The sequence below is a fragment of the Canis lupus genome, chromosome 13 (genome assembly GCF_003254725.2).
Source record: "Canis lupus dingo isolate Sandy chromosome 13, ASM325472v2, whole genome shotgun sequence".
In the NCBI taxonomy this organism is placed as follows: Eukaryota; Metazoa; Chordata; class Mammalia; order Carnivora; family Canidae; genus Canis; species Canis lupus.
In genome coordinates, this window is record NC_064255.1 from 63,091,968 (window position 1) to 63,108,255 (window position 16,288).

At 37.0% G+C, this 16,288-nt stretch overlaps 1 protein-coding gene and 2 long non-coding RNA genes across 4 annotated transcripts in view; 1 reads left to right on the forward strand and 2 right to left on the reverse strand.

Moving 5' to 3' along the window:
* The window catches only part of LOC112652150 (growth-regulated protein homolog gamma-like), a 99,175-nt gene that overhangs the window by 56,318 nt on the left and 26,569 nt on the right, over positions 1–16,288 (forward strand). The gene's annotated exons all lie outside the window — the stretch shown is intronic.
* The window catches only part of LOC118355741 (uncharacterized), a 112,472-nt gene that overhangs the window by 32,449 nt on the left and 63,735 nt on the right, over positions 1–16,288 (reverse strand). The window lies entirely within an intron of this gene.
* Positions 8,244–16,059, reverse strand: LOC112652272 (uncharacterized). The gene is made up of 2 exons (XR_007401753.1): positions 15,261–16,059; positions 8,244–9,064 (listed from the first exon to the last, which is right to left on the reverse strand). It is a non-coding gene; the product is annotated as an uncharacterized LOC112652272 (long non-coding RNA).

Sequence of the window (16,288 nt, forward strand, 5' to 3'; positions counted from 1 at the left end):
ATAACTTGGCACTTATCTTAGTTTAATCTCAAGATGATGGAAGTGCAACCTCTGATGCTCTGCCCCTCAATTGCCTTAGTTTTCTGTTATGGTAAACAAAGTTAAGATGTCACCATAATGCTGGCTTATGTTTAACACTTGTTCAAGAGTTTACAGCACTTATACATTTTTCCCAAAGGGCCTGACTTCCTCACAGTCCCTGTGTTTGGGTGTATTTGGAGATTTTTGGCTTTAAATTTAAACATCTAAGAGTGGTCTGCCTTTAGAAAACACTGGACTGAGTCAGACACACTTGATCCCTTTTTATGATTCTACTCAATATGTTGAGAAACCTCCTACCCTCTCTAGGCAAGTCTTTCTATCTGTAATGAAGCCACCCAGCACTTAACTGTATCTCAGACTAAAAGGAACAGAGTTAATAGACCTGGGAGCCTCCTGGATACAGAAATCAGGAATGGGCCTAATTCCACTGTACTTTCTTGTGTTTCTAATCTAAAGAATTTCTATTAGTTGCTTTATTTTGATGCAGTTGGAAATATGCACTAACTACAAAAGAAGAAAGATGATCTTTTATGTTTTCATGTAATAATTGAATTCTGACACAGGGAAGTTAGACTATAAGTGAGAAAAGAGATAGTCGGCAATAAAATATAACCCCCACATATTTTCCTTTTAGGGATGACTTTTAGTTCTGCACGTTCTTTTTTAAAGCTCATAGGTAGCAGCTTTGGATTATTCCTACATCATAGCATCAAGACTATAACTAGATCAATGACTTATTTTATCTGCAGTACAGGGGGAGGGGGAAGGAGGTTATTTTTATTTGGGAGGAGTGGTAGAGGCTCTGGAGGGCAGGATCTGGTCCACCAGAGAGTAATGACAAAGCTCTAGGTGCGAAGATGCAGGGAATAAGGGCAGGCCAAAAGGCTTGTGAAGGGGGGATAGTGAGAAAAAGAAAAATTGTTTAATAATTGTGACTTTGCAGTTTTTCCTGGTGAACTCACAATAATACATCCAGGTTAGTACAAAGATAACAAAACTTCTCCCTAACAACTCATGTCACTTTTCCCAGTCATGTGAGGTCAACTGGAAAAAGAAAGGGGTTCACTTAAAAGAGTTGTGAAAGAGACAAGTATATATATTCCTACAATCTCTCACACATACAAGAGTTTGAGCATGTTTAGCTTTCATTCTTAAGAATGAGAAATTGATGGTTCAGAGCAAGAGAATGAGACAGCTAGTACAGAGTTATCTGTAGGATGGGGTTAATCATGAGGAGACTTTTGATATAAAGTAAAAGGCCATAAAACATATGTCCTACACTGAGAAGTACACACCTTTAAAGTTAAAAGGATGACTTAACCACCAATTCTTATAAATCTTACACCTCAGTAGCATCTGGACCCATGTTGGCCACTCAGGTAGCTTTGCCCCACCCATGTATCTGTCACCTGGAATATTATTACAAGCCAACCTGGAAGTTATCCTCAGCTGCTGTTTTTTTCTCACATATTCCACATCCAATGCATCAGGATATCGTGGTTCATTTCAAAGTTGAATCATGTGCACTGTCACCCTCCTGGTCTGGGCTACCATCTTCAGCCACCTGAACTGCGTTATTAGTTTTAATTAATATCCTTATGCTCACCCATGTCTACTTTTGACACACTTCCAATAAAGCCCTTTCAAAATATAGCAGACCAGGACTCTCCTCTGTTTAAATCCACTATTAGCTCCCCTCTCTCAGAGTTAATGATTAAGTCCCTGGAAATGAGTGAGGAGATTTTGCAAGTTGTGTCTCCTGTTCTTTCTCTGACAGCATTTTTGCCAGTGTTTTCCCCCTTGCTCACCCACTCCAGCCACACAGGGCTCCTTATTCTTCCTTAAATGTACATTCACTATGTTTCCTTTTTAGGATTATTTATTCTGCCTGGAATTCTCTTCTACCAGATACCTACTTGGCTAAATCCCTCATTTCCTTTAGATCTTTGCTCTCATCTTCCCCTCCCAGTGAGGACAACTTCCTCAACTTACTTGGTCCCTTTGTCCTTACAACAGATCCCTCTCTGTTTTTAAGCACATCCTTACTTTCTCATGTAAGCAGCTATTCCAGGATCCCTGCATACTTTTTTCTCAGCTGCACTCAAGCCTTCATTAAAGTGCTATGCATATGCTTAATTCGGTGTGTGGATATTGTTGGCCATGAAGGATGACGTGGGAGAGTCGATGCTCAGCATTCACCCTCCCCACTGACGTATGCTCAAGGCAGCAGCTGCCTGTTACAAGGGATCATAATCCAGAATTCCAGATACCCACAGCACCTACATAAACTCCTTAAGTTTCCATTGCATTCTGGAACCCATTTGTTTTTGTAAATATTTCATTAAATTAATTTAAAAATAAACACATTTGTTTGTGTCTTCTTAATATTGTGTGGTCTCCTGACATCTTGGATCACATCCTTTCATATTCACAGCCCCAGATTTGAGTGTAGTTTCCAGCACTTATTGGGTGTTCAATAAATATTTGATCAGGGAAAAGAAGGAAGAAGGAAGGGCCATCTTACCAATTTTATCAACAATTCAGACAAAAAATATGGAATGATAAACTCTACATAAAACCTGTGGCCAATGACTGGCAAGTTGAAGGTATATTGTAAGAGTAAGCAAAGTAAAAGCTAGAGTTTTCTGCAATTTGCTAGTTCTGAGATATAAGCAGAAGAATGCTTTTATGTGTGGTTTATTGTATTCTCAATATTCCCATTGACAATATAGCAAACTGGTTGAAAAAATTATGAGAAAGCATATTTGATGTTATTCCTCCTCAATTTTAAATTTTGGAGTTTCAAGAAAATTATTTTAAAGTGTAATACTAAATTGAATTTTCCTCATCAAATCAGCACAAAGTAAATGATTGTCAAGAAATCATGTGTAAAAAAAAAAAAGACACATAGATGAGTGGAACAGAATAGAGAACCCAGAAATGGACCATCAACTCTATGGTCAACTCATCTTTGAGAAAGCAGGAAAGAATATCCATTGGAGAAAAGTCTTCAATAAATGGTGTTGGGAAAATTGGACAGCCACATACAGAAGAATGTAACTGGACCATTCTCTTACACTATAGACAGAGATAAACGCAAAGTGGATGAAAGATCTAAATGTGAGACAAGAATCATCAAAATCCTAGAGGAGAACACAGGCAATACCCTTTTTGAACTCGGCCACGGCAACTTCTTATAAGACACATCTATGAAGGCAAGGGAAACAAAAGCAAAAATGAACTGTTGGGACTTCATCAGGATAAAAAGCTTCTCCACAGCAAAGGAAACAGTCAACAAAACTAAAAGGCAACCTACAGAATGGGAGAAGATATTTGCAAATGACACATTAGATAAAGGGCTACTTTCCAAGATCTATAAAGAACTGATAAACTCAACACCCAAGAAAGAAACAATCCAGTTATGAAATGGGCAGAAGACATGAACAGACGTTTCTCCAAAGAAAACCTACACATGGCCAAGAAGCACATGAGAACATGCTCTGCATCACTTGCCATCAGGGAAATACAAATCAAAACCACAATGAGATCCCACCTCACACCAGTGAGAATGGGGAAAATTAACAAGGCAGGAAACAACAAATGTTGGAGAAGATGTAGAAAAAGGGAAACCCTCTTGCACTGTTGGTAGGAATGCAAGCTGGTGTAGCCACTCTGGAAAACTATGTGGAGGTTCCTCAAGAAGTTAAAAATAGAGCTACCCTATGACCCAGCAACTCACTACTGGGTATTTACCCCAAAGATAAAGATGTAGTGAAGCGATGGGACACCTGCACCCCAATGTTCATAGCAGCAATGTCCACAATAGCCAAACTGTGGAAGGAGCCTTGGTGTCCATTGAAAGATGAGTGGATAAAGAAGATGTGGCCTTCTTTGGAATATTACTCAGCCATTAGAAAGAATGAATACCTATCATTTACTCTGATACGGATGGAACTGGAGGGTATTACGCTAAATGTAATAAGTCAATCAGAGAAAGACAATTATCATATGGTTTTACTCATACGGGGAATATAAGAAATAATGAAAGGGATTATAAGGGAAAGGAGGGAACTTAGTGAGAAAAATTAGAGAGGGTGACAAACCATGAGAGACTCCTACCTCTGGGAAATGAACAAAGGGTAGTTGAAAGAGAGGTGGGCGGGGGGTTAGGGTAACTGGGTGATGGGCACTGAGGAGGGCACTTGATGGGATGCACACTGGGTATTATACTATATGTTGGCAAATTGAATTTAAATAAAATATTTTAAAAAAAAGAAGAAGGCAGAATTAAGCAGATGGAGAAGGTAAAAAAAAAGAAAAAAGAAATCATGCATAAATACTAAATTAAAACCACAAAACCAATTGATGAATTCTGAGCAGGAAGTACAAAATCCGAGAATTATGCTTACCATGTTTACATTAAGTCAATGACTGCCAAAACATTGATGCAATTTTATATAAACTCAAAAAATGTCACAAATAAATTAGTGTCTAGTCTGGCTTTGGAAAATAGCTACAGTTCTAACTGCAAGAATAAAGTTTAGGATTGTAATTAACTCTGGAAGCAGAGGAACAGAATCGTGAAGGAACATAGGTATATTTGATAATAGTGATAAAGCTCTAGTTCTTATGCTCATGGTGTGCATTCATGAGTGTTTACATAATAAAATAGAACATAAAAAAATAATAATAAAATAAAATAGTACATAGTTAACATTTTGGAAACTACTGACCTAGTGTATTAAGACTTTGGTTTTCTCATATGTCAAATGCAGATAATAATCCTCATAAAATTGTCTTTAAAATTAGATGAAATAATATATAAACTGCAACATAGTGCCTGGCATATATGTATATGTTATTACTTCGTATGTATGTATAAAAGTGACCATTTAGGCTAATCTTTGTTCCGATTTTTAGTTTCTAAAAACGCTATTTAGTTTTTGTAAGTTTCAAAACATCACGTATAATAAATATTGCATTCGAATCCATCTTGAAATGTTTTAGGCCTATAACTACGTTCTTGATGAAAGTGATTATCTTAATAATACATTTATCTTGGAAAATAAGCACTGAACAGCATTGTCTAAAATGCAGGAAGAATTTCAAAATATGTTCTCTATCTAGTGTCTCTACCATCTGGATGGCTAGCTGCAAAAGTCCTTGCCACAAATTAACTGACAATAGAATCTTAACAATTCATGTAAAATATAAAGCTGAAAATTTTGGACATCAGATGAATCGTGTTTGATTATGAATTGTGATTACCCATACTGTAACTAGACTAATTTTACCTTCTTATTTACAAGATAGATGCAAGAAAGACTTTGCTAGAATAAGATCTACAATTCTGTCTTATTTCTGCATCTTTTCCTGATACAAAAATCAAATATGTAATATAGTGCACACAATCAAATCAAGTCTCTCTCATTACTTTGAAAAGTCTGTCAACTCAACCAAAGTAAAATTTTCCATATTTTGGCTAAAATATATACTCAGCTCAATAAGCTAAAAATAAAATAAATAAATAGATAAGAAAAAATGTACATCTATTCAGACCTTCCAGTTGAATTCAAGGTTGCACTCTTTCAAGCAATGTTGGGCTGTCCACCCTTCTGACCACTTCTGCAAAAAACAAACATGGAAAATAATGCACCATTCAGAGCTGGGTTTTGAGGCTCAATTCAGAATCAGTTGAGAAAAATCAGCAGGGATATGTTTGGCTCTTTCCATTGAAGATTAAATTAAATTAATTATTGCCACCATCTGATGATACCATGAGTAAAAGCAGTGATGATAATGAAAGGCACTATAATGTCCTTACCATGTTCTAGGCAAAATGTTCGGCACTTTACATGTGATCTCATTTAATTCACACTAAAACTTTCATGAAGGAAGTATGATTATCTGGAAGTGACTTATCTAAGCTACACTACTATTACGCTAAACTAGAATACCAAACTTCTGACTCTAGTGCTAAGACTCTTAACTGCTAACACTCAATGTGGGTATTTCTTATATACCCAGTTCCACCTTATTAACTCTTTTGCCATTTGTCCAAATATCATCAATCAGTTGCAATCAATTGCCAATCATTTCTTCTAGCAGTACCTTACCTAGCCTGGAAATAATTTTTTATTGTCTGAAAGGAAACTTTTGAGATTCCAATCTTCAGACTTCAAGGATTCTGAGATAAGAAGAAGAAATAATGAATCAGCCATGATATGATAAAACCTTCATTCTAGCAGGATCTTTCCTGACAGGATCTGAGAAAAAGTTAATCTGTAGTTTTGGTCTATGTCTCAGGTAGGCGAAGAGGAGGAAAGGGTTTGAAACTGTTTTGTAAGTACTCAGGTAAAGCCAAGAAATTAGTGTTAACTAACCAATTTATAAAAGAGAGAAAAAGCAAAGATTACAGATCTTTTTCAACCAAGCATGCGATGCCATGTACTATTTGAAGTGTTCAACATCAATAGGATGATTTATTTATCACTTTTATGGAGACTAGTCTTGAAGAAAGATGTCTAGACACATTTAACAGCTTTCTTGCCCATTTCAAACCTCTGAAGCTTGCTTCTCTCTCTTCTAGCCAAATTCACAACTGATTATTAAATGAACCATCTACACTTTGGATTATTATTACTGTGGATTTTTCCTGCAGTGTCTTCTTGCCATTTGATTCGTTTCCTTGACTGCAAGAGCCAGGAAGGATATGGATGTGGGGCCACCTGGTGACGGATATAGAAAAATCCTGGAGACTGAACAGTGGGATTAGAATTTTGGTTTCCATTTCTAAATCGTTAATGTTCAACAAATGCCTTTTGCAAAAGGGTATCATGGCAATAGTTGATTTTTGCTAATGAAGGGATGGTTACCAATATCACAATATACTCAGTTACACCACTGACTTGTTTCTACGTGCCAGCCACTGCCATAAACTATCTGCACATATTATATCATTTAGTGCTCAGAGAGTTCCTATTAAATAAGTGCTATCATATTTCCACTTTACAGATGAGACAACTGAGGTTTAGAAAAAAATAAGTAATTCATTTAAGTTCATGAAGAGAGCAAATGTAATCTTAGGAAGCCTCAAAATATTCTGGTTGAAAATGTGGGGAAAAAAATGTCACTCTATATGAAAGCACAAAATTACATGAAAATATTAAGAAGTAGATCAACATATTTACCATTTTGTAACATTTTAAAGCTTCAAATTGCATTTTATTAGCATATTTTGGATTAGAGACCCTGTTTTTACAAAAACACAAATAGGAAAACAAAAAATGGGGAAAAAAATAAAAGCTGATAATATTATGAATAAACTCAATAGTGTAGAAATTAAAAAGCATATTACATTCCCCATACTCGTAACTAACCCTATGATTGTTTTAAAAAGATTTTATTTATTTATTCATGAGAGACACAGAGAGAGGCAGAGACACAGGCAGAGGGAGAAGCAGGCTCCATGCAGGGAGCCCGATGTGGGACCCAATCCCTGCACCCGGGATCAATCACGCCCTGAGTCGAAGGCAGTCGCTCAACTACTGAGCCACCCAGGCATCCACCTATGATCTTATTTTTGACCCTTACCTATGTCAGGTTAAAAGAGGGGGTGTGTGTATGTGTGTGCACGTGTGTGTGAAAACAAAGAGCAGATATTCTCTAGCTAAAATTAATACTAAATACCCTTGGATTCTATTTTCAGTGTACGGAAATTATTAGTGAGTCATGTGCTCTATATTATTCCTTCAGGATTTCAGATGACATCTTCAAAAGGAGAGTCATTACTTTTCCTCTATGCCGTCATCTGCATTTCCATCTCCCATAGTGGCAGTAGCCATGGAATTCCTCTGCCCAGCGCCCCCTTAGAGGAAGAACTTGTTTCAGCTGCAGACAGCTGCCTTGCCCAAAGTCACGCCCTCCCAGGGACACACTGTGTCCAGGGGCTCAGTGAGGGTTTAAAGGCCGGGCCTTTGGCTCTTGGAGGGACCACTGTATTTGCTCTGGGACTGACCATGCGGGCTTGGCTAAGTGTATATTAAGGTTTGCATCGCAATGCAACTGTTCTCTTCTGCCCAATCCTGCTCCCTCCCCCTTTTTGTAGATTTTGATCCCTAACCTGTCTTTAAATTCAAAATCATCCCACAATCTGCTTCTTATTTGAGTGTGTGTGTTAACAAAAAAAAAACCACATGATATAAAATCTATCACCTGAACCGTGTTTATTTAAGCAGACAGCACAGTAGTATTAACTGTATGCACGTTGTTGTGCACCAGGTCTCTAGAACTTTTTCATCAGCATCTGCTCCTGGAGAAGCCAATCTGTGATAACACTTGAATGATCTAAATCCTCTTCGGATGTTTTGAGGTGCTGCTGTGCCTTGTGGGTCATACCCTGGAAGGCTTGCCATCTGAAACTGCCACAACACATAGTGCAGAGTATTTGCAGTGATCACCTGCCTTTCCGTGACATGTGTGAGAATTTTCCGAACAGCTTGAAGATCAGAGTTTTTCGTTGAGAAGAAGGTTTTTCATGAGGAAGCTCTAAGCTGTCTAACTGCTAAAGGTTGTTTTTGTTTTTTATTAGGCCAAGAGCAACATGGTTGGTATCTAACAAAGTTTTTGACTTAAATCTTTCCAGAAGTATTGAGCGTCGGATTTGAAGTTTTAGAGTTAATTGTATTTACTCAACGCTGATGTCACATCAAAACGCCATGCTTTGGTATCTGTATCTGTAAAATGGAGAGTTTAGGCTATCGTGATCATTTCCATTTCGGTGCAGTAATTTAAGTTTGGCAGAAAGTGCTTTTGCTCCTCCTTCCATTGAGAGGTGGAATCGGATTCTCATCCTCTTGAATCTGTGTTGATATTAGTGACTCGCTTAACAAATAGGACATGACACAAGAGATGTGGCATGACTTTCAAACTAGATCAGACAAAGCCTGAGGCTGCACCTTCATCTCTTGGACCATCTCCACAGGAGCCTCACCTCAGCACAGACCAGCATGTGTCTGGGGACCTAAGCAGCAGGGTTGGAGACAGGAATTACAAAGGGGCAGAAGGAAACTTTTGAGGGTGATGGATATTTTCATTATCTTGACCCTGATGATGGTTTCAGGGATATATATATATATATCTCGAAGTTCATCAGACAGTACATTTTAAATATGTAAAGTTATGGTAGGGAAATTATGCCTTAATAAAGCTACAAAATGAGAGAGAGAACTTGGTGAGCTCAGAGAATTTCCCTAGGAACCAGAAAGCTGGACCCAGGGGATCCATAGCTGAAAAAAAAAGTCACCTGAATTTCACAGCAAAATCACGCTAACAAAGGTAATGCAACTGTCACTTATTGGACAGGGACACCACAGATTGCATTATTGACTCCGGGACTCCTGGAAAGCAATTGCTTTTATGAGAGATTGCTTGTGGTACTGCATCTGACAAGGGAGGCATCTGCCCCCACTCATTGCCAGGTTAATGTAGCTCTTCCAGGTGAGTTTCATTACAAACGATTCTGTTTGTAGGTACTGAATCCTACTGGGACTGCTTAGATAAGCCCAGGAGCATCTATTTAAATTCATAAAAACCTCATTGATCAAGCAAAAAAAAAAGCGGTTTTCTTCTTATCTTCAATAGCTCTTGGTACCTGGCATTATCTCACAAGCTAACCATGAAACCCTGGCTTCAAAGAAAGCTGAACAGTTCATGAAACAGCGTGGCAGTTAAATATTTGTCAGCCTGAGTTGGCCAATAGAAGTATGGAAACCCACAGTCAGTCAGGACATTTTTTTCAGGACATTTTGCACTATAACAATCTGAAAGGCACCCTAATGATAGGATTCCACAATAATTGTATTGGCCAATGTTCTTTAACAGACGTCCTTAGACCGTTGGTGTCTAACAAAACAATTCTCCAAGATTGTCTACTAGCTTCGAGTTACTCAATGCTATGGTTTCTTGCTCCCTTTATACATATCAAGTATCCCTTTTATCCAGAAAATATCATTTGACTCTAACACAAAGCTTCCCCTCTAATTTGTCCTCCTATTTCCCAGGTACTTGGGCTTCTCCTAAACAAAAACTGTTTAAATCCAATTCATGGGATTTTCTATAACGATGCTCAGGAGAGAGAAAGAGTATGCTTTATTTTCTTTTTTCCCTATTTCTATCTTTTATTGAGATAATGAAGTCTCCCTGGAGGACTTTACAGAAAATAGAAATAATCCTGCATAATGGCCTTTATTCCTGCCCTGTTAGTCCACATGACCAGGGTTATCTCTTTCTTTAATTCTACAATTTATTCAAGGAATTTCATCTTCTCCAAAATATACTTTGAGACTTAAAATAGAGACACTGTTCTCTTAGCTCATGCATTTGTTAATTCACTAATTCCTTTATGGACCCAAGGTCATCACCAGGTAGCTGGGACTAAACATGCTGACTAGATTCAATCAGGTTATCTTTCACTTGAGCAGGTGCATGGCTTTTCTACCCTGCTACTACTCAGATGAACTTTAGCAAGTTATCAAACTTCTTTGAGTCTCTATTTCCTCACTGATAAGATGAGGCTGCCAACTACTTCATGACATTATCATCAAGAGTTACTAAGTTGTAAAACTATGGGACACAAATTAGACATACAATAAAAGCAGGTAAATTTCTACAGGATAATATACTCGGGGGTTTTCTCTACTTCATTTATGTAAATTCCATTTCCTTATCCAACTAATAAATTCATCGTTAATTGTATTTTTCTCCCTCATCCCACTGGCAGCCTAGGAAGGCTAGCCTTGCTGTGCACAACCACTGGTGATGGATAGTCGAAAGTCAGTCTTGGGAACAGGTACCTACACTGTGAATCACTAATGCTGAGGACTTGAGAAAAAATTCCCAACCTAGAGACTAAAATATAAAAATCCTCCCTGGAATGGGTTCTGTTCTGTATTTTGTTTTCTGGGTTGTGTTTGTATTTCACAGAGATGTGAAATGTGTAAAAATTTCCATAGAACGTTTTAAATTTTCTAAGTCAAAATGTATGTGCTTGGTAAAATAAAAAAACTTTCCAGAAAAGTTTACATTTACATGTTAAGAAGAAAAAAAAAAGAGAGAGAAGAAAAGCAGGAAGGGAGGGAGTGAGGGAGGAAGAAGAGAGAATGAAGCAAATATGAATATTTCCAAACTGCCAAAGTGGTAGAGAGAAAACTCTATCTGAGGAGCATATGAAGAAATATCTTTTTAAAGGTTAAGTAAATAAAACCTGGTGTTGACAAAACATTTCTGTTTAAATGAAATGGCTACCTATGGCACGTAAATAATTTTAACCAACCAACAGTGACACTAGGAACATTGTCAAGTGAATCCTTGTTATTTTGCTTTTCCAATATAATAAAGCCATAACAGGGATGCTTCTCTAGCACAAAAGTCTCATGGTTCAAGCGATAATTGAGTAAAAACAGAAGGTAGGATCAGCAGAGATGAGAGCAGCCGCAGCAGAGCTCCCTCATCTAACATCATTGAGTCTAAAATAAATATGGATGTTGTACCAAACCATTATATTATCCTCTTAATATTTTTTCTTTTCGATTTGGCTATACTTAATATTGGTTAATCTATGTACTACCTATATACATGTAGGTATATTATATTTGAACTAAATTACATTTGAAAATAGTATTTTATATAACTAAAAGCTTAAAGCATTTTACTTGTTCTCACAATTCTGTGTGATATGAAGTGGCATGTTTTTACCCCACTGTAGAAATTTAAGACACTAAACACAGTGGTTCCTTTTCAGCACCCCCCACCCCCTCCGGGGTACTCCACTGCTATGGTCTTAGGTTCTCCCTAAGAGCAGTCACTCAGATACAGATTCAAGTGCAAATAGTTTATTTTGAAAGTGATCCCTATAAACCTGGGAGGGATGGGGCCATAGTAGTGAAGGAAAGAGACAGCACTCAAAAAAGTGTTAGTTATCAAACAAGTTATTGCTATGGATTGATTGGAGCTTTACTGGAACCACATAAAATACGTGCATGAGGGTTACCCTGCCTGAGGGGTGAGGGAGCCAGGACATGTAGACTACTCTAGTGTGTCATTAGTTAAAGGCTGCTTTCAGGGGCATTCATTTTCCATTATTTCCAGTCCATGGCTCTGCTGGTTCAGTGGACTTCAATGGCCAGAGAGAGCCCCTGAAGACTAAGTGTAGTGAGGGGCTGCAGTAGTGAAGATAAGACAACAATGGTTCTGTTTTTATAGAGTTCTGATTTTATTTATTTGAAATTTCATTAGCATGTTCACTAAGAAATTTTGGGAAAGCATGGAGGAATTATCCTTTACTTTTTATATCATTCATTCTTCTCATCCCTAAAAGCAATTAAAAACAAACAATGGGGCAGCCCAGGTGGCCCAGAGGTTTAGCACTTCCTTCAGCCTGGGGTGTGATCCTGGAGACCCAGGATCAGGTTCCACATCAGGCTTCCTGCATGGAGCCTGCTTCTCCCTCTGCCTGTGTCTCTGCCTCTCCCTTTCTCTCTGTGTCTGTCATGAATAAATAAATAAAATCTTAAAAAAAAAAAAAACTGGATTAAAGGAACTATTTTGCAGTGTGGTTTGGGTTTTTTTTTTTTTTTGGAGAAATTAATACTCTTAGGTTTCCTGTTTTACTCTACATTTTCAGTTATCAAAAAAGCAAAACTCCCATTGCTATTCTTTTCTATCACTGAAAAGTCTCCTTGAAGAGGCAAAGACGTGAAAGAAACCTTTTAAGTAACAGGGGAAAAAAAAGCTTATGGCAATTCCATCAGGTAATTGACCTGACTTCTGAATCTTTCTTATAAGTTGCATGAAAAATGAAGAATTTTCATTGAGAAAAATCAACCCTCCTTCTCAAAACTATCTGGAAACTTCTGCATCCACTTTTACTGCAGAGCCAGGCAGAGGTCTCTTCCTGAATAAGCTTCATGCTAAAATAATGAGATTTTTGATATGAACTATTTATCAGGTTTTAGATATTCCTTTGCCATGGTCCTTTGGGGTTCCCTGGTGAACTGAAATGATCCCAGCAGGATTTCTTAACAATTTTTCAGAGGACACAGGCACCTCACTTATACTGCCGAAGCCCATTGGACCCAGTAGTCATGGTGAAAGGAATTCCCAGGTTATGTGGAGTCAGATTGCTAGGGGTCAGCCAACACGTACCTGAAGTTGCTTCAATCATACTAGTTCCAATTCAAATTTAATTATTTCAGAGACTTTCTCCTGCTTCTCTAATTATTTTAAATTTGCAGAATGGAGGTTAGCTAGCTCTCCAGACTCTGTTTTGGAATTTACTTATCAAATAAACGAAACGTTTGCTCTAGAATTCAGAAGTAAGGGGGCTTGACAGCTAAAACTAAGCAGATATCTGCAGTATGTTATGTTTCATGAGGACAGAGGTTTTTTTTTCTTGCTGTTTTGTTTACCATGAATACCCAGTACCTAGACATACTACATTTGCAGAAGCAAAATAATGAAGTGTTTTTAAAAGCATTTACATGAATTTTTTATAGTGTGAAATATTCTGAATTTTTCTTAATTCTTCAATAAATTTGGGATGGAAAGGAGTAGAAGGTATCCCCATGCACTGGCATTGAGGCGCTACAGTAATAATACTTGGCATGATGGAAGCAGTAAAAATTTTAAGAGGACAGGGACTGATTTCATCAAAGAGCACAATCTGTTAGAGATCCTTTAAAATCTATCGTGATGATCTTGAGGACTGTGGAAAATGTCTTAATTTTAAGAAAGAGCTTGCTGCAAATAAAGACCTAATCTTTGGCCAGCCCTTGACATCAATTTCCTTTTTAAAAAAAGTGATTCTCACTATTTTGAATGCCTTTCTATATAAAGACTAATATTTGTAGTTTTTAAAATCAACATGGAACCTCCATGTGGCATTTTTTTCTTCTATTTGATTTTGCAGAATCCTCTGTGACATCATTTCACTATTTATAGGAGGTAAGCTATGATCTCATGAATAAAAAATCACCTTCAGAAAAAATTAATAGAAACATGATTATTTCACACAGATATCATATATATTAATTATGTATAAAATTATATATAATTAATATTAATATATTATTATATATAATTATTATAATTATTGTTATATATAATTATATATATAATTAATGTTAATGAAAGAAAAAGAGCAGGTGCAGAAACCACAGGCCAAAAACACAGCATTATTTGTTATAGAGTAGCATCTCAGGAGGGTCTCATCATGGTGTCTTCAAAGCAAGCAGAAGATGTCTGAGCCTTTGTTAACAGTAAAAATATATGGGTTCAATATCTGGTTCAGTATTAACAATTTTTATCAACTGTGATTCCCCATGGAACATAAAGTATATATGGATACAGATATACATAGACATAGGTCTATAAAATTCAACTAATATTCAGACATATAAATATATTTCTTATAGAACATGATCTGATTTTAAGCAACCAGATGTCTACATCAATTCAAATACTATACTTTCCTTAGAGGTATAGAAATAGCGAATAAAAAATTCAAAATCTAATTCAAATCAGGGCGGGTTGACTTATGCATCGAGTACAGTAGACACATTGCCTAGCACTCACAATAATTTGAGTGACTCATGAAAATGTTTCAATTTCTTTTAAAGTCAAAATTTTAAAAAAGAAGCTTTCTAGTTACTTACTTTTTTTCACAAAAGAGAAAGATGAAACTCTGGGGGGCTCACAAAAATCTACTAAAATTTGCCTGAAATAGCAAAAAAAGGTGGAAGTATTTATTTATTTACTTTTTTTTAAGATTTTATTTATTTCTTCATGAGACACACACACACACACACACACAGAGGCAGAGAAAGAAGCAAGCTCCATGCAGGAAACCTGATGTAGGACTCGATCCCGGGACCCCAGGATCAGGCCCTGGGCAGACAGCAGGCGCCAAACCGTTGAGCCACCCAGGGATCCCCCAAAGTTGAAGTGTTTAAAGCTATATCAAAAGTAATTTTTAATTTTGATATGATTATGATGGGAAAGCTCCATAAAGGTAGAAGTGTCTAGGGCCCATGAATATCCTTTGGCAGCCCTGTCAACATTAAACAAATGTAAACAGAGATTTTTTTTTGTTTGAATAAAAATAACGTTTGTTATCAAAGCATTAGATTTTTTTTAAACTATTGATCACAGGGTGTGCCTACCTTCCCGCGGTGCATCAGAAAGCAAGAAACTGCCAAGAGAGCAACAGAGCAATCAATAGTCAGCTTGGAAGTTGTGTTTATACTGGAGCCTTCCCTCCAAATCCCTGCAGCCCCAGGACACAGGTATGCTTAGCTGTCTCTGAGGACTTGTGCTGGCTGAAGTGGCTTTTTTATATTATTGCAAAGCTAAACGTGTGTGGGCCCTCATCTTTGCACTATGTTCCTGGAAACTACACAAAATCCAGTATGTCCCCGTGCCCTTTGAAACTAACCCCGAGAGAAACAAACAGTCCTAGATCTCTTAACAAATTGTCAGCGTGCTTAAATATTAACCTGATTTAGTATAAAAACGATTTTGTTTAATGTGCCTGTCTTACTCTGTTTGGGCTGTTATGACAAAATCATCAGATACTGGGTGGCTCAAACAACAAAAACTTATTTCTCAGAGTTCTGGAGGCTGAGAAGTCCAAGATTAAGGTGCCAGTAGATCCTGTGTCTGATGAGAAACCCCTTCCTGGTTATAGATGACCTTCTTTTTGCTGTGTCCTCACAGGACAGATGGTGGAAGAGGGCTCTGTGGGATCTCTTTTATAGGAGCACTTATAAAAAAAAAGATCTCATTCATTAGAGCTCCATCCTCATGACCTAATCACTTCCCAAAGACCCCACCTCCAACTAAGGATTAGGCTCAACATATGAACAAGAGGGGCACAAGCATTCAGGTCTACAATACACATCTCTCAACTTGATTATCTGTATTTATATACTTAATTTTTATAATATTTTATTTTGAAATGACTTTAAAGTTATTTAAGCTTATTAAAGTTATTTAAGAGAATTAAATTATTCTATTCTATTTAATTTAATAAATTAAATTAAAGTTATTTAAGAGAATTAAAGTTATTTAATCTTTAATAAGAGAAGTGGCAGGAAGAATATAAGGAATTCTAGAAAATTCTTCACCCAATTTCCCAGGATTTCCTAAAAACAAGATAATTTTCTTATATAACCAGAGTTACAACAATAAA